Genomic DNA, 16007 nt, shown 5'->3' on the forward strand with positions numbered 1-16007 from the left:
ATCAAACCACAAACTGTCCTTTTTTCACTCAACTCACGAAAAATGTGACCGGAAAGCACTGAATGGAATCAGAAGGCACAATGAAAGGGCACTCAAGGGTCATGAGGACATTCCACAGCCAAGGTGAAGGTGTCTGGTGAACTGAAACATTCAGCCGGCACCAGGAATCTCTATGCCCCAGGCCCCGCAGCAGTTGTGACAATAGCTACTGTTCGAGACGTCTAGGCCCTGGTGATGTTGGGGTCTTTTGACTTGAGTGCCATGACATGTCACAAAACTCAGGATAGTTTTGCTTCCTGGTTGAAATGAGTATTTCTTCTGCAATGGATTTTGTTGTGGTTTTTCTGAACGAGTACCACATCCGGAAAAGGCCCCCGAGAACAGGGCAAACACGTTTTGAGACCCAAGTGAGGATTTGGGCCTGCTTTCTCTTTAAAGACATCTTGGGGACGTGTCAGTGACATCTTCTGGGTGGTGACTCCAGGCTGCTCACCGAAGGACAAGAGGGCTTTATCTCGGTGTCGTCGGGCAAGCAGACCAACAGGGCAATAAAAGCTAAGGCTCTTGGGAAATACCGGCTCAGAAGCCAGGGGGCAGGTTTGAACTGAGATGTTTTCTGGGACAGACTGGAAAACAGGGGCCAATGATAAACAGGAACCTGAGGAGTGTGGTCATGACCTGGGGCTGTCACAGACGGACCAGAAGGCAGCCTCCCGCAGACTTCTGCCTAGCACGCTTGACCCAGCAAGTCCCCAAGATAATAAAGAAAAGGAGAGACAGAAAAGGAACAGAGAAACACAAAGAGCACGGCGAGTGCTCAGGACAGGACCCTCGTGGCTCTGTCGCTCCTGGGACTCTGACTCTGCATCTTGGTTTTCTTCCAAGCTGCTTCCCCATTTCACTCCCCCTACTACTCTCCTTCTCCAAAAGAACCCTAAGTGTACCTGTAAATGCAAACCAGACTGCTCCCGGAGCTGACACTAGTGGGTGGTTTGTAAACACCGATGGGGAATTCAAGAACATAATTTTACATCTTTCCAGTTTTATTGAGATATAACGGACCTGTAACTTTGCATTAGTTTAAGGTTATACAACACAAGGATTTGATATATGCGTATATCGCCAAACGATTACTATCATAACTTTACTGAACACCCGTCGCCTCACATACTTGCCCACTTTTTTGTGCGGTGAGAACTTCTAAGATCTGCCACCTTGGTAACTTTCAAAGTACACCCAGCATTGGTACCCAGGGTCACCATGCCGTCCGGTATAGACCCAGGATTTATTTCACGTACAACTGGAAGTTTATACCTTTTGACCACCTTCACCCGTTCGCCCCTCCGCCCGTCTCCTGCCTCTGGCAACCACCGATCTGTTCTCTGTTTCCCCGCTGTTCGGTGTTCTAAGATTCCACACCGCATATTGTCTTTCTCTGTCAGCCTATTGCCCCGAAGGTCCAACCGTGTTTTGGCAAATGGCAGAATTCCCTTCTTTCTCGTGGCCCGATAATGTTGCGTTGTGCACATACACACACACACGTCTTCTTTATCCACGCATCCACTGACACACCCTGAGGTTGTTTCCACGTCTTGGCTGTGGCGAATAATGCTGCAGTGAAGGGGGGTTGGGTGCAGATATTAACTGGAAATCCTGTTTTAATTTCCTCTGACTGTCTGCCCGGAAACAGAACTGCTGGATCATACGTGAGCTCTAGTTTCAGGTTTTTGAGGAACCTCCATACTGGTTTCCACGAACCTCCATACTGGTTTCCACAGTGGTTGCCCCCCCCCTGAGGTCCCCACCGAGAGTGCTCAACAGTTCTTTTCCCCCCACATCTTCCTCACCACTGTTGTCCCTCGTGTTTTTGACAGCAGGGTTCGGACAGGTGGGCAGCGATAGCCCATCGTGGCTTTGATTTGCGTTTCCCCAATGATGATGAGTGACGTTGGGTACCTTTTTACACGCCTGTTGGCCCGGTTCCCCATTTTTTCTGGCATCTAGAGGAAAAGTGTGCCCATGTTGTATTGTATGCTTCCTTAATTTTTAAACATATACTCTTAATTTTAGAAGAGTTTTAAGTTTACAGAAAAATTGTGAAGATAGTAGAGAGTCGCCATATGCCCCATATCCATTTTCCTCTATTATTAACATCACACATTCGTAGGGCACGTTTGGCCCAATTAATGAACCAGTGTTCTTCTTATTAACTAGAGCCCATCATTTATTGGTATTTTCTCAGTTTTTATCTAAAGTCCTTTTTCTGTTCTAGTAAGTCGTCCAGGAAACCACGTTACATTTAGTCTTTATCTCTCTTGGCTGTGAGAGTTTCTCAGGCCTTCCACGTTTTCGATGACCTTGACAGTTTTTGAGGGGGGACTGGTCAGGAATCCTGCAGAATGTTCTTCAGTTAGGATTCAGCGGGTGTTTTCCTCAAGATTCGACTAGGGTTATGGATTATGAGGAGGAAGCCCCTTAACTGTTTCATCTTAACTTCTGAACATCAGATAGTCCTATCTTTAGCTCTCTTCAAAGTCAAGTACATGGCTTTAGGCAGCAAGAAACTCTCTCTGGGCACGTGTCACTCCCGTGCCCCGCATGGTTATTATTATTTGCCTTCAAGCACCTTTTGCTGTTTACTCTGCAAAAGAATAAAAGCGTTTTTAGACGCTGCAGATGTGCTTGGCACTACCTTCTGGAAGGAAAGGTGTGTGTGGAACTCACTTCTAATTATAGCTGCTGTGCAGAGTTAAGACATTAAACAATAGCAGTGGATTATTTTAGTCACAAACACGAATGGCATATAAATTCTCTTTCCCTGTGAAACAGGGGATCTGTTGAGGTTTTTTTTCCTGAAATAATTTGTGCCCTTTCTATTTTTAATTGTAGTTGCTACAGGAATCAGGTTTATCTTTAATATGGTGCTGTTTCCATACCTTCCAGCAGAACTGAAATTTGGAAAGACTATACTAAAAAGTACACTAGGTTGCATCAGAAAGAGAACCCTCAACCAATATCACTGTTGAATCTCATTGCATAAATCTTAAATAAAATAGTAAAACACATAGTATAGCAGCTCATGAAAAATAACATCACAGACCAGCGGGATTTCTTCTAAGGAAGCCATCACTGGAAAATTCATCATTGGAAAATTCCATCATCATTGGAAAATTTAATATAATTCTGTATATTAAGAGAACTAAAGAGGGGCGCCTGGGTGCTTCAGTCAGTGAAGCATCAGACTCTTGATTTTGGTTCGGGTTATGATCTCGCTGTTCGTGGGATTGAGGCCCATGTCAGGCTCTGCGCTGACAGCATGGAACCTGCTTGAGATTCTCTCTCTCTCTCTCTCTCTCTCTCAGTTCCTCTCCCACTCTCTCTCTCTCTCCCCCTCAAAATAAACAAATAAACATTAAAAAGAGAGAGAGAGAGAGAGAGAGCTAATGAGAAAGGTTTGTATCTTCTCATGTCATTTCCAGAGAGATGGCATTTGATAAAGTTAACTTTTATTCGGGTTAAAAATATTTAATAAAGTAGAAATTGATGACTACTTCCTTTATACGATTTTGTGTGTGCGTGCGTGTGTGTGTGCGTGTGTGTGTGTGTGTGCGTGTGTGTGTGTGTGTGTGTGTGCATGCTTTAGCTCAAAAACCAGCACCTTAATTAATGTAGTAACACCAAGAATTTTCCAGTATAGTAAGGAACAAGACAAGGATGCTCATTATCCTGACTACTGTTTAATACCGAGCTGGAGGTACTGGCCAATACACTTAGACAAGAAAAAGTGATTAGAAGGATAAAAATTGGAAAGGAGAATGAGGAAGCAAAACTCTGCAGGCACATGATTTTGCACATACACATCCCAAGAACTAATGAAAAACTCCTTTAAATGATAAAAATTTAATAGAGTTTCGGACTCTAAAATTAACATATAAAAACCACTAACCTTCTTATATATTAACTAAAATCATACAGGAGATATAATAAAAGAGAAGACGCTGTTTTCGAAAGTAAGAGAGCAAAATCAAAAACAAAAACCCAGGCATGAGCCTAAATACTTTGAATTTATATGAGGCCAACTACAAAATATTGTTAAATATACAAAGGAGGGCCTGAACGAGTGTAAAGGCATACTGTGTTCTTGGGTAAAAGGACTCAGCATTAGAAATATGCCATTCTCACTAAGTTGCTTTATAAATTCAATGCAGCCCCAATAAAATTAACATTGGAGCTTGCACTAGAGCAAGACAATTTGATTGTACATTCATCTAGAAAGGCAAAAAAAAAAAAAAAGAAACAACCAAGTCAGGACCCCGCTCCCAACCCAACAAAAAAGCAGATGAGGGCTAAGCCCTTCCAGAAGTAACATAGTATGAAGCTTCTACATTGAAACAGCGTGGTACTGCACATGAACGGACAGATAGACTAATGGAAGAAAAGAGAAAATACAGAAATAGACTTAATTAATACACAAATATAGGATGCAATGAAAGGGGAATCTCAAATCAGAGAGGAAAACTTGGATTTAAAAAAAACTTTTTTAATGTTTATTTATTTTTCAGAGAGAGAGAGAGAGAGATGGAGAGAGGAATGGGTAGAGAGAGAGGGAGACACAGAATCTGAAGCAGGCTTCAGGCTCTGAGCGGTCAGCACAGAGCCTGACGGGGGCTTGAACCCACGAACCGAGAGATCATGACCTGAGCTGAAGTCTAATGCTTAACTGACTGAGCCAACCCAGGCACCCCAGATTTTTATTAGTGGTGTTGGGATAATTAAGTGACCATATAGAAAAAGTTATGTCTTTTTCACACTGTAAATCTGTGTATATTCCAAATGAATCAAAGATCAAAATTTTAAAAAATGAAACCATACAGGTACTAAATAGGAATGCATTTCTTTACAGCCTGGGAGGGGGAGATATTTCTTTTATTGTGATTCAGAATCCAGAACAATTTCAAAAATTTAAAAGTGTCTTCAAAATACAAATGTGCATAGTTAAAGACCCCTTCCATAAAGTAAAGCAGAAAATGATGAGCTGGGAAAGATTATCAGCACCTTACATCACAAAGCACTGTCAGTGCCTCCTACCCAAAGACCACCCAATTCACGTCTGTGGATACTTTAGGCTTCTTGTGGGACGCCTGGGTGGCTCAGTCGGTTAAGCATCCAACTTCGGCTCAGGCCATGATCTCACAGTTCGTGGGTTCCAGCCCCGCGTTTGGCTCTGTGCTGGCAGCTCAGAGTCTGGAGCCTGTTTTGGATTCTGTCTCCCCCTCCCTCTGCCCCTCCCCTGCTCATGCTCTGTCTCTCTCTCTGTCTCTGTCTCTCTCTCTCAAAAATAAATAAACATTAAAAAAAAAAGTTAGGCTCCTTGCAACAAAACCCGACACTGAGGTGAGAGGCAAGCAGAGGATAGGATTGAGCCTTGGTTAAGCACCTTGGGAGGGGTTTGAGGAAGTGGGGTTTTGCTCTGCACTAGACGTTTTCAGGAAAAAAAAGGAGCAAATCTATCACTGGAATTTTTTTTTAAATAAACCTTATCTTTAAGATGGGAAAATGAATCAAGGCAAAGGCTACAATTGGTAGAAGAGCAGCAGGGACTATTGTCAGCCAGGACACGAAGATGTGTGGCATTTTTGTGGTTTGCACGGTAAACTTCTTTTTGTCTGTGCTTAGACAAAATCCTCAGCTGGTGTTTTGTTTGGCTGGGTCTCACTTCATCATGGCTGCAGAGTGGCCTTGTCTGATGTTGGTGCTCTTTGAGCTTGTTAATGGCCAACAGAACAGTCAGGTCTAGCCGTCAGTACTGGGCAAACTTCGGGCAGTGCTGAGGTCCAGCCGTGCAGGCTACTTCTCAGATGCTGGGAGCTAACACCCACTAATAGACCAAGAGCCTCTTTTTTTTTTTTTTTAAGTTTACTTATTTATTTTTGAGAGAGACTGAGACAGCCCGAGTGGGGGAGGGGCAGGCAGAGAGAGAGAGAGAGAGAGAGAGAGAGAGAGAATCCTAAGCAGGTTCCACATTGTCAGCTCAGAGCCCGAAGCGGGACTCGAACTCTGAGATTCGTGGCTCCTGAATTAGATAACGCAGGTGTAGAATGTTCCCATCATCGTGATTATCCTGGACAACCGGCTATGGGCAAAAGTACTAGAGAAATAGAGAGTTCATTGAAAAAGAAATGAAATGGCTTTTAATTGTGTGAAATGCTGCCCAAACTTACCCAAAAGAGGAATGCATATCACAAGTCAGCTGGGATCCCTTGTTCCCTAAAAGATTAGCAAAAATCAAAAATCTAACAACATACTCTATCGGTAATGCTGTGGGGAAGCATGCAGAGTCTGGAAGATTAGATGTAAAAAATAGAAAGAGAGAACCCATATAGAGGGGAAGTTGGTAATGTCTGGCAAAATGACATGCACATTCATTCTTTGACCCGGCAATTGCACAGAGCCCCTTCCCACCTCCCCACCCCCCGGCCAAAGATTACCCAGAAAACATAAAAAGACATACGGACAGGCTTGTCACTCCTGGGCTACTTTCAATAGCTAAAGACTGGAAAGAAACCAAAGGTTGATCATTAGGAATGTGGTTGAATAAGCCAGGGCGTGCCCACGTAACAGAGTACTGTGCAGCTTTACAAAGCACAGAGGTACACCTCTCTATGCAGTAGAGGAGTAATCCTCTACAGTAGGGAGTAATCTCCAGGATGCATTTTAGGTGAGAAAATCCAGATGGACGAATGATGTAGGGTCTGATATTGTTTAGCTAAGAACTAGGACACACATCCACACACAGACGCATGTACACATCATCTGTTGATATTTAAGCACAAACACAAAATGGAGGGTGAAACATTAAAAACATCATGGCATTTTTACTAGGGAAGGGATAGAAGGATAGACGCTAGATTTCTCCGAAAACAACAGACTTCGGAACCCTGTAAGTATTTTACACGATTGCAAAATCTGAAAGTAATTGAAAACTTTTAAGTTGAAAGTAACAATCCCTAAGAATTGAAATTAAAAAAAAAAAAAAGCACGAATGTATATCCATTCATGTGGTGGCAAAATTACACAGTGGAAATTATTCTTAGGGATTTTGCACACGAGAGTTTGATAGTACGTCCCTAGTGAAATACACGCTAAGAAAAATAAGATCTTCCAAAGCCCACAAACAAACATGCCAACAAAGTATCTTAAACTGTTTGCAAGAGTCATATTGTTGGGGACCGTGTTGGCATGATTATTCTGAACTGGTTGTGTGTGTTTTCTGGGATAAAGCGAATGAATAATTATATTATATTTGAATTCTAGCGTCCTTGCCATTTGGGGATTCCAGATTCTCCACGTGGGAAGAAGGAGGTCCAGAAGACCAAAGGTTAGAACAGAGTGTGATTTTGTAACAGTGAGAAGTGGATGGGAAAAGACAGGGAGGTGGTGAGTGGGGAATGGGGTCCTCCCGCACCCCTGCACCCCACTGCACAACCTCCCAGACTCTGAGCTTCCCCAGAATGTGCAGGGGCCCTCCACATGGTCAATAAACAAATAAATACGAGGAAGTGCTACCTCAGGGGTTAAGGGTTTCCTCCTCTCCTTCAGTGGGTGCCTAAGATACTCCTTTCCAACCACCCCCCCCCCCCCCCCCCACAATGGTGGTCAGCAACCTCCCCCTGCCTTGACCTAAAAGCCTATCTCTCGGAGCCGCCTTCTCCCCTGGGTCAGGCAAATTCCAGCCCTGAGGGTCACCCAGTCATTGACTGGCTCAAGTTCTTGAATCCCGGTTTATTTAGACTTTCCGCATTTGCTTGGCTAACTCCAGAGAGCACTTCAAAGTAAGATCTGGTAAAGTGTGCAGAGGTTCTATTCCTGGAGGCAGTGCAAAGCACATAGTTGAAACATTTTGCGTCAAGTGGTAAGACCAAGCGCACTTTTTTAATTTGGTAAACGGGATTGGAGATAAACCTGGGGACTGTGGGGGGATGGGGAGGAAGGGATTTATCATGAAGGCTAGAAAGGTGAGCTGGGACTTCAGGCTTTGGCCAAGGAATCTAGACTCAGGAGGAAAGATTCTCCATGGACACTGGCGTGTGGACCCTGAGGCCGTGAAAACTGTGGCCTCGCTCTGAATCCAAGGCAGTTTAAGGAGGAAAAAAAAGTCACCAGATACTTTCATGGCAGCCGGCTTTGTTCTATCCGTCTCTGGAGAGCCATATACCAGGAATTTATTTGAGAAAGGAGAGCAGTGTTAAAGAAGTCACATCGCTCATTATTTTCTGTTATTAATTATTCTTAATTATTCTTCAGTATTAATATGCTTTTCAAATAAACACTTCAAAAAGAAGCCGACTTAAAAGGGTGTGCTAAGTTTCACTTCCCTTAGAGTAAATTAAAATCCAGTTGTGATTTAAACATTTATGCAATTACAGCCAGTCATCATCCGGGTTGTTTTCCAAAGGCCAAATTTGACTCCGTGCCCTTCTGATTACCGTGACGAGGCAGTAGCCACATGAAACGTTCTGTTGGACAAAGCGGACGGAAGAAACTATTACCCAGGGGGTTTAGCTCAGGAAAAAGGAACAGAGAAATAGCTTGGGGTACAGAGCCTTTTATCTGGGTTTCCAAGGTAGAGTGGTTTAACATTTTTAAAAGGCTACTCTGGGGCAGGCTTTTCCCCTGGAAGTTTCTTTCACACATCTACAGTCGGGAAGTACAATGGAGCCATGAACATCTCCTACTCTCTGGAGAGGATTTTCTTCCTTTTACTTATGTATTAGATTAAACTAGCATTTTACTTCTCTTCGAGCCTGAAGACGGGATCACATTGGCGTCTGGGTCTTCCGTTTTAAAACAGGAATTGCTAAGCACGAGATCACGAGACCTGACTCTTAACCAGGCAGCCCTCACCGTTGTGAGAACCTGCATCTTCTGTCGGTGAAGTTCCCCGAGGTGAACCAAGCACCAGAGGTCTGGAACTATCGAGACTGTTCTCTGTGTCCCCTTTGCCCTGTTCTCTGTGTCCCCTTTGCCCTGACGGAGCATTTTAATGCTTGTTTTTCCTGGTCAGGCCAACCTGCCGTGAGAGGAGGTGGTATTTATTCCCTTACGTATTTCTCTCCTGACCACCCTGAACGTTTCACTCCTTAAAACAAAAGAGGAGAGATTGACTAGACCAGCATCCCTTTAGACGCCTCTCCGGTTTAAGCTGTGGACAATCCAAAACCCGACGCAAGACAGATCTTCAGTTATTTTATACGTTGTCAACATGCCTGAATCGTGTTCCCTGATTCATAGAAATGCTAGGATCCTACCAATTCCTCTTTAAAGAATTTACAAAACAAAGCGATCCAAGTGACAAATCCATTACAAAGGAGTATTGACCACCTGGCTTGCTGAAAGTAAGAAAAAAAAAAGTGAACGGTTGGAAAAGTCAAATCACAGCTAGAAGGATTTCTGACGTGCATTCTGTAGAACACGTGTTCCCATAATAACATTTTGTAGTGTTATTAAACATTATAAAGTTCTAAAAACATATTATTATAATATAATCATCATATATTAATATTATAAAGTGCCAATGGCTTTCACAAAGTGTTATAATGTTCTCATACTGCAGTCAAAAACTAATTATTAACAGGGGCACCTGGGTGGCTCAGTTGGTTGAGAGCCCGACTTCAGCTGAGGCTGTGATCTCACGGTCCCTGAGTTCGAGCCCTGCATCAGGCTCTGTGCCGACAGCTCGGAGCCTGGAGCCCGCTTCGGATTCTGTGACTCCCTCGCTCTCTGCCCCTCCCCCCTCATGCTCTGTCTGTCTCTCAAAAATAAATAAATATCAAACAAATTTAAAAGGTAATAATAAACTGAGCGGACCTTGTGAGAATTTCCCTACAAATTCCATCCTCCCTCCTGCCCCAGGAAGGCTAAGAAGACACTGGATATTGCAAATCTTTTCAACATCGCCAAACCTTTACTCATTAGGGTCAAACGCCTGGCGTTTAACTAATTAATTTATGCCGGCTAGATATTTTACAATGACATTTCAGATATTGGAATGAAAAGCACCAGTGGTGTCAGCAAGACAAGGGTGAGGCAGTGAACTAGAACTAGGTGACCCACATAATAAACGTTCAGCCCTTGACCGTCCCAGGTTGCTTGAGTATAGCTCTTGGGGTCTCAAGGTGTGGCTAGCGTTGATGTCCTTTATCCGTGTGTTCCAAAACAGCCCCATGTCACCTGCTATCTCGTCGTGACTATAAAAATCCAATTTGATTTAATTCAAAACAATTTCAATTTTGAAGGATCTACGCAACAAATTATTACAGGAGGCCTTTGGGGGAGAGATTAGGGGAAAGGTCCGGTTCTGCAAAACGGTGGCTGCTTGATGTATTGCCCGCTTGGCACATTGCCTGCAGGACGAGGGTGGCAGATAATTGTTCATCTTACAGTTAGGAAGGAAGGCCAGGGGAGGAGCCTGTCCTGCCAGATTAATAAGGAGACAATCAAATCTGAGGACAAAGATGTCTAATCTGAAATAAGTTCAATGGCAATAAAGAGATTTCCAATGACCCTAGATAAGAAACGTTTTCAGTCAAGAGAAAACCATGAAAAATAAAAATGAAATGATCAGGCAATAAATGAAAGGGCTTTTTTAAAGGTAAAAAAAAAATGTAAAGATTATTTTTTTTAACATTTATTCTTTTTCAAAAAAAATGTTTATTTTTGAGAGAGAGAGCACATACGCGAGAGCAGAGGAGGTGCAGAGAGAGGGAGAGAGAGGATGTGAAGCCGGCTCTGAGGGGAACAGAGGATCCTAGAGGGCCCCGCGCCGACAGCAGAGATCCCAATACAGGGCTGGAACTCACGAACTTCAAGGTCACGACCAGAGCCCAACAGACGCTTAACTGACAGAGCCACCCAGACGCCCTTTCTTAACATTTATTCTTAAACACAGCTTTCGGTGAACAACCTTGGTTTCATGTAAGGTCAAGCCGAGAAGGAAAGGAAGAACATAGAGTTTTCAGATGAAAACAAATACCAAAGAAAGACGAAGCTCCAGACAGGTGAACACAACACAAAGGCGGAATCCGAAGGGCCCGCTGAGAGCGGCCTCACAAGAGGCTGATCGTCCGAGGAACTAACATAGGGTGTTCCGCATCCAACAGGAAAGAGGCCAAAAAAAAGAGGAGAAAAGGACATTTGTCAGAAGATCACAACAAATTGTCCAAGTAGAAACCAAGATAAAATTCTCAGCTTTAAAGGTATTGTTGGCTGAAGTTTCTAGCATTTATTATGGGCTGAATGAGGTACCAGTGGTTCCACAGGTAGCAAAAGCCAACTTGTAAGTGAGAGACCGTGTCTACAGCGAAACAAACACAGTCTATCTTGGCAATGGTTTAACAGGTTCCTGCCCTGTGTTCCATGTGTTGGTTGTTGGATACACTCTTACAGGAGGACGCCTGAGCCATTTCTCACAGCATGGGGCCAGGGTGTTAATCATGATGCATTGGGCTGTAGGGAATGGGAAAACCAAATAAAGCAGCTTCAAGAAGAAGAAAAAAACGGATCGCCACCGGTGACAGTAAGTCTGGAGGTTGGTAAGGCGAGGCTGGTCTCGGGGAATCAGTGAGCTCAGCTGCCCGGTGCTGTCAGGCTGACCTAGATTCTTTCCACCCGTGTGGTCTGCCAATCTCTCTGTATGTCCTGCTCCCCTGATTGTCACGAAATTGCTGTAGCTGCTCAGAGCATCACATCTTTCCACCATGTCAAAAGCCAGAAAAGGACAGTACCAAAAGGCACATGACTGTCCCTTCAGCCCCTACTTAAAGAGGAAACAGAATCTGGGCAGAAACTTCCAGACCTTCCCATTTTGGATTACCAAGAATTCTGTCAAATGCCATTCTTAGCCGGGGCCCCCCGGGTGGCTCCGTCCAACTCCGGCTCGGGTTAAGCGTCCGACTTTGGCTCGGGTCATGATCTCACGGCTCGTGAGTTCGAGCCCCACGTCGGGCTCTGTGCTGACCGCTCAGAGCCTGGAGCCTGCTTCGGCTTCTGGGTCTCAATCTCTCTCTCTCTCTGCCCCTCCCCCACTCACACTCTGTCTCTCTCTCTCTCTCAAAAGTAAATAGACATTAACAACATTTTTTGAAATGCCATTCTTAGCCAATCAGTGACAAGAGGAATTGGCTTACCAATTGGTTTAGAGTAATCAAGATGTATCTTTAAGAGGCAAGGAGGGTCCAGCCTCCCCCAAACCAAATAGATGCCTGCATAAAATCAGGATTTTGTTAGTAACGAAGCCAGGTGGGTGTGGGAGAAAGGCGTTGTCTAGGCAACGCTGGTGCGTGCCATGCTCCCTCTCTCTTATCTCACACATGATAGCAGTCACTCTCTAGGGTGTGCGGTTCTGTGGGTTTTGGCAGGTGTAGAGAGATGTGTAACCACCAGCTCTACCATCAAGACCTAGAAAGCAGGAGGTAGGTTTATGATCCGCCAGCATGGACTTACTCTTGTGGTATAAACAAGCAGGAGAGACTCAAGGTTCTCACAGCCTTCCCCTTCTCTGAACCTCCTTCCAGGAGGGCAACCAGGCGATGTGCAGAGGGAGGTTCACAGCTGGTCTGGGGGGCTTGCACCAGGGAGGGCCCCCCGCTCTGGACCCATAGCTGATCTCGTCCTTGTGACTGTGTATGTCACCCAAAGAGCCATTTCTGATTGCTGCCCCGGGGTTGAGCTGATGGCTCACTTTGCTCCCCAGGACTCACAACCCTGGATTTGTTTTATCCCTCCTTCTTGTCACCCCTCCGCTAGCCAGCTGGGGTCTTCTGAGTCATCTCTGCAGATTCAGGACCTGCTTCCAGTCCAAAGAGGAAAGCGGAGTCTGCAGGGGGGCGGTGTTCCAGAGAGGACGAGCTGGCCTCAGGATGGCACGGGGCTAGCTGGGGTTTGCTTTTTGATCTTTATCACGGCAGGCAGATGATCGTGACCAACTGTTTTAGGAGACGGGCGCGGCCTCTGTGATGAGTTCGAACACAGTAAATACAATTGTAAGATCACCTGATTACAGTACGACAGCAAACACAGTAGCTAAAATTGACACACCAAGACTGCCTGGCGAGAGCAGCTTTTCAGCCTTGTGCAACAATACTCACACTGTTTAGAGTCCCAGGAATGAGCCCAGCTCTGGCTACAGCCACTGTCATCTATCCCGGATCGCTTTCTCCCAGGGAGCTGGGCTCCAAGCGCTTGTCTTTGCCGCCGGGGACCGGTGCTTGCCCGTAGAGTGCCTTCGGGAAAAGTAGCAAACATCTCTCCTGCCTCATGATGCTTTACTTACGTCGATTGGAGAGTCACAGGAATGTGCAGGAAAATCGTAACAGGCAATGTACAAGTCCTTGAAGCATGACGGGGCGCCTGGGTGGCTCAGTCAGTTAAGCACCCGACTCTCGATTTTGGCTCAGGTGGTGATCTCACGGTTCTGGAGTTCGAGCCCCGGGTCAGGCTTGGGGTTCTCTCTCCCTCTCTCTCTCTGCCCCTCCCTCTGTCTCTCAAAATAAATAAGTAAACATTAAAAGAAGAAGAAGAAGAAGAAGAAGAAGAAGAAGACGACGATGCACTGCCTCAGAAATGCAGCAGGTCTAGACCAATGGTTTGGAGGATAGATGTCAGTTTATGAATTTATTCACTGGGCATGGACAGAATATTATATTCTAGGTTCTGTGCTAAGTGCCGTACGAGTGTTATCTCATTTAATCTTTGCAGAATAACTGCAGATGAGGAGGAGGAGGAGGACGGGGGTGGGGAGGGAGAGGGGGTGTGGAGGGGGAAGAGGAAAAGGGAGAAGAAGAAAAAAGAGGAAAAGAGACAGGAGGAGGGGAGGAAGAGCACCTCAGGGATAATTTAAATAGCCCTGTAACTAGAAGGGAGTTGACATATATAAATAGATAGTAAATATATACGTTTAAATAGGACAATTCTGTTGGAAGTGATGTTGGTGATTCTTATAAACATGCTCTCTATTTGAATATATTTTTGCTGGATTCCTCAGGAAGAAAGGAGGGGGCCCCCCACGCTACCTGAGGTGTGGCAGGAGACGATGATGTAACCACACTGAAAGTTGCAAGTGTGTAGGGGGAAAGGTCTGTCTTCTCCGGATCAAGTGGCTGAATTGGACACAAGCAGCCAGGCAGCGGTGGAGGTGAAATTGCTTGGCTCTTCCGTGGCCCTCGCTCCGAGGTGGGGGGAATGGCTGTACTTTTGCTCCATCAGGAGGATCAGCCTTCCAAATTGGGAGCGTTGGCCAGGAGTCAGGCCTGTGAGCGTTCCTAAGCGATAATCCTGAAGATCCTCGGAGAGGCGACGTGATGGCCCATGCCGGAGAGGAGCCTCGTGGCCGGAAACCAGGTTTCTCTTTCTTTCTGGGTTCCGTGGGCGTGGGAGCACAGCCACTGGCCCGACAGCACATGGGTGCTGGGTCTGGCCGCCTTGCCACCGTCTCTGAGGGAGCTGATCGAAGTGAACGAGCAAGGAAAATGTTGTCCAGTACCTTCTTCCTTGGTTTTCTTACATGAGGGGGTTCTTCGCGTGACTGGCTTCCCCTTCCCGGTGAGAGCTGGCGGTCAGGGCTCCCCATGAACCCCAAGTTTTCCTGCAGAAGCCTCACCCTCCATTGCACCTGCCCGCCTCGCTGCACCCCAGCTTTGTACTTGTGGTTAAACCCACGTCCCCTCTTGCAAGCCGAGGAGATGTTCACGGCCAGGTGCAGTCGGCTGGCTCTTCAATCCGGTGGGATCCAAGAAGCGTGGGCAAAGCCCTGTGCCGGCCCCTCCCGGGCAACGGAGAGATGAGGACAGACTGGGACCGCAGGGCTCCCGTGAGTCATTCACGCGTTCAGTCACCAAATGCTGATGGAACACTTACTATCTGCTAGGCACTGTCCTAGGCATTGGAGATACAGCAGTAAAGAGATGAGACAAAATGTCTGTACTTTCTGGTGGGGGAGACAGACGATAGAAAAGTAAATAAGCAAATGTGCGGTGTGCTACATAAGGGTACAACAGAGCGGCTCTTGTGATCTAGGCATGTGTATTAAAGGACGAAACCTTTCTGGTGCTGTTTGTCGGTCCAAAGTGCTCTGGGTTTACTATGGAAGAAGAATTTTTTTTTTTTGAGAGAGGGAGAGTGGGAGTGCAAGTATGAGCAGGGGAAGGGCAGAGAGAGAGGGACAGAGTATTATTTTTAAGTTTATTTATTTTGAGAGAGAGAGCGTGAGTGGAAGAGGGACAGAGAGAGGGGGAGAGAGAGAGTCCCAAGCAGGCTCTAGGCTGTCAGCACAGAGCCGACCGAACACAGGACTCAAGCTCACAAACCGTGAGATCACGAGAGCTAAAACCGAGTCGGCTCCTCAACCGACTGAGCCACCCAGGCGCCCCGAGAGGGAGAGAGAACCGTAAGCAGGCTCCATGCCCGGTGTAGAGTCTGACACAGGGCTCAATCTCATGGCCCTGGGATCACGACCTGAGCTGAAATCAAGAGTCGGACACTTAACTGATTGAGCCCCCCAGGCGCCCCGAGAAGAAATTCTTTTTAACAGAGGAGGAGAGATTCGTGGAAAACAAGTGGTGAGCGTTAACCTGGCCCTGGAGAGAAGTGAGGCCAGGTGAATGGACCGGCCACACTGTGGGGACACGAAGTTCCTTGGGCATTAGGAGACATTAGAGGTCGAGGAGTGAGGAAAGAGGGGGTGCAAGCACATTCAGGGGCACTGAACGGCTTGCTCCAGTCTCAACAGTGGGCTGGGATAACAGGTAGAACAGGAACAGTCTGGAAAGGTATAGAGAGGCCAAGTGATGGGCGGTTTTGATAGCAAAGGGCTATGGGTTGAGCTCTGCATGCAGTGGGGGTGGGGGTGGGGTGTACTGAGTGTTTTATGCAGGCAGTGCCCTCAGCAGACGTGTTTACAGATGATGGTGTGCCAGCGGGATGTCTCCTCAGGGTACAGGGACACACCTGGA

The sequence above is a fragment of the Panthera onca genome, chromosome B2 (assembly GCF_046562875.1).
Source record: "Panthera onca isolate mPanOnc1 chromosome B2, mPanOnc1 haplotype 2, whole genome shotgun sequence".
NCBI lineage: Eukaryota > Metazoa > Chordata > Mammalia > Carnivora > Felidae > Panthera > Panthera onca.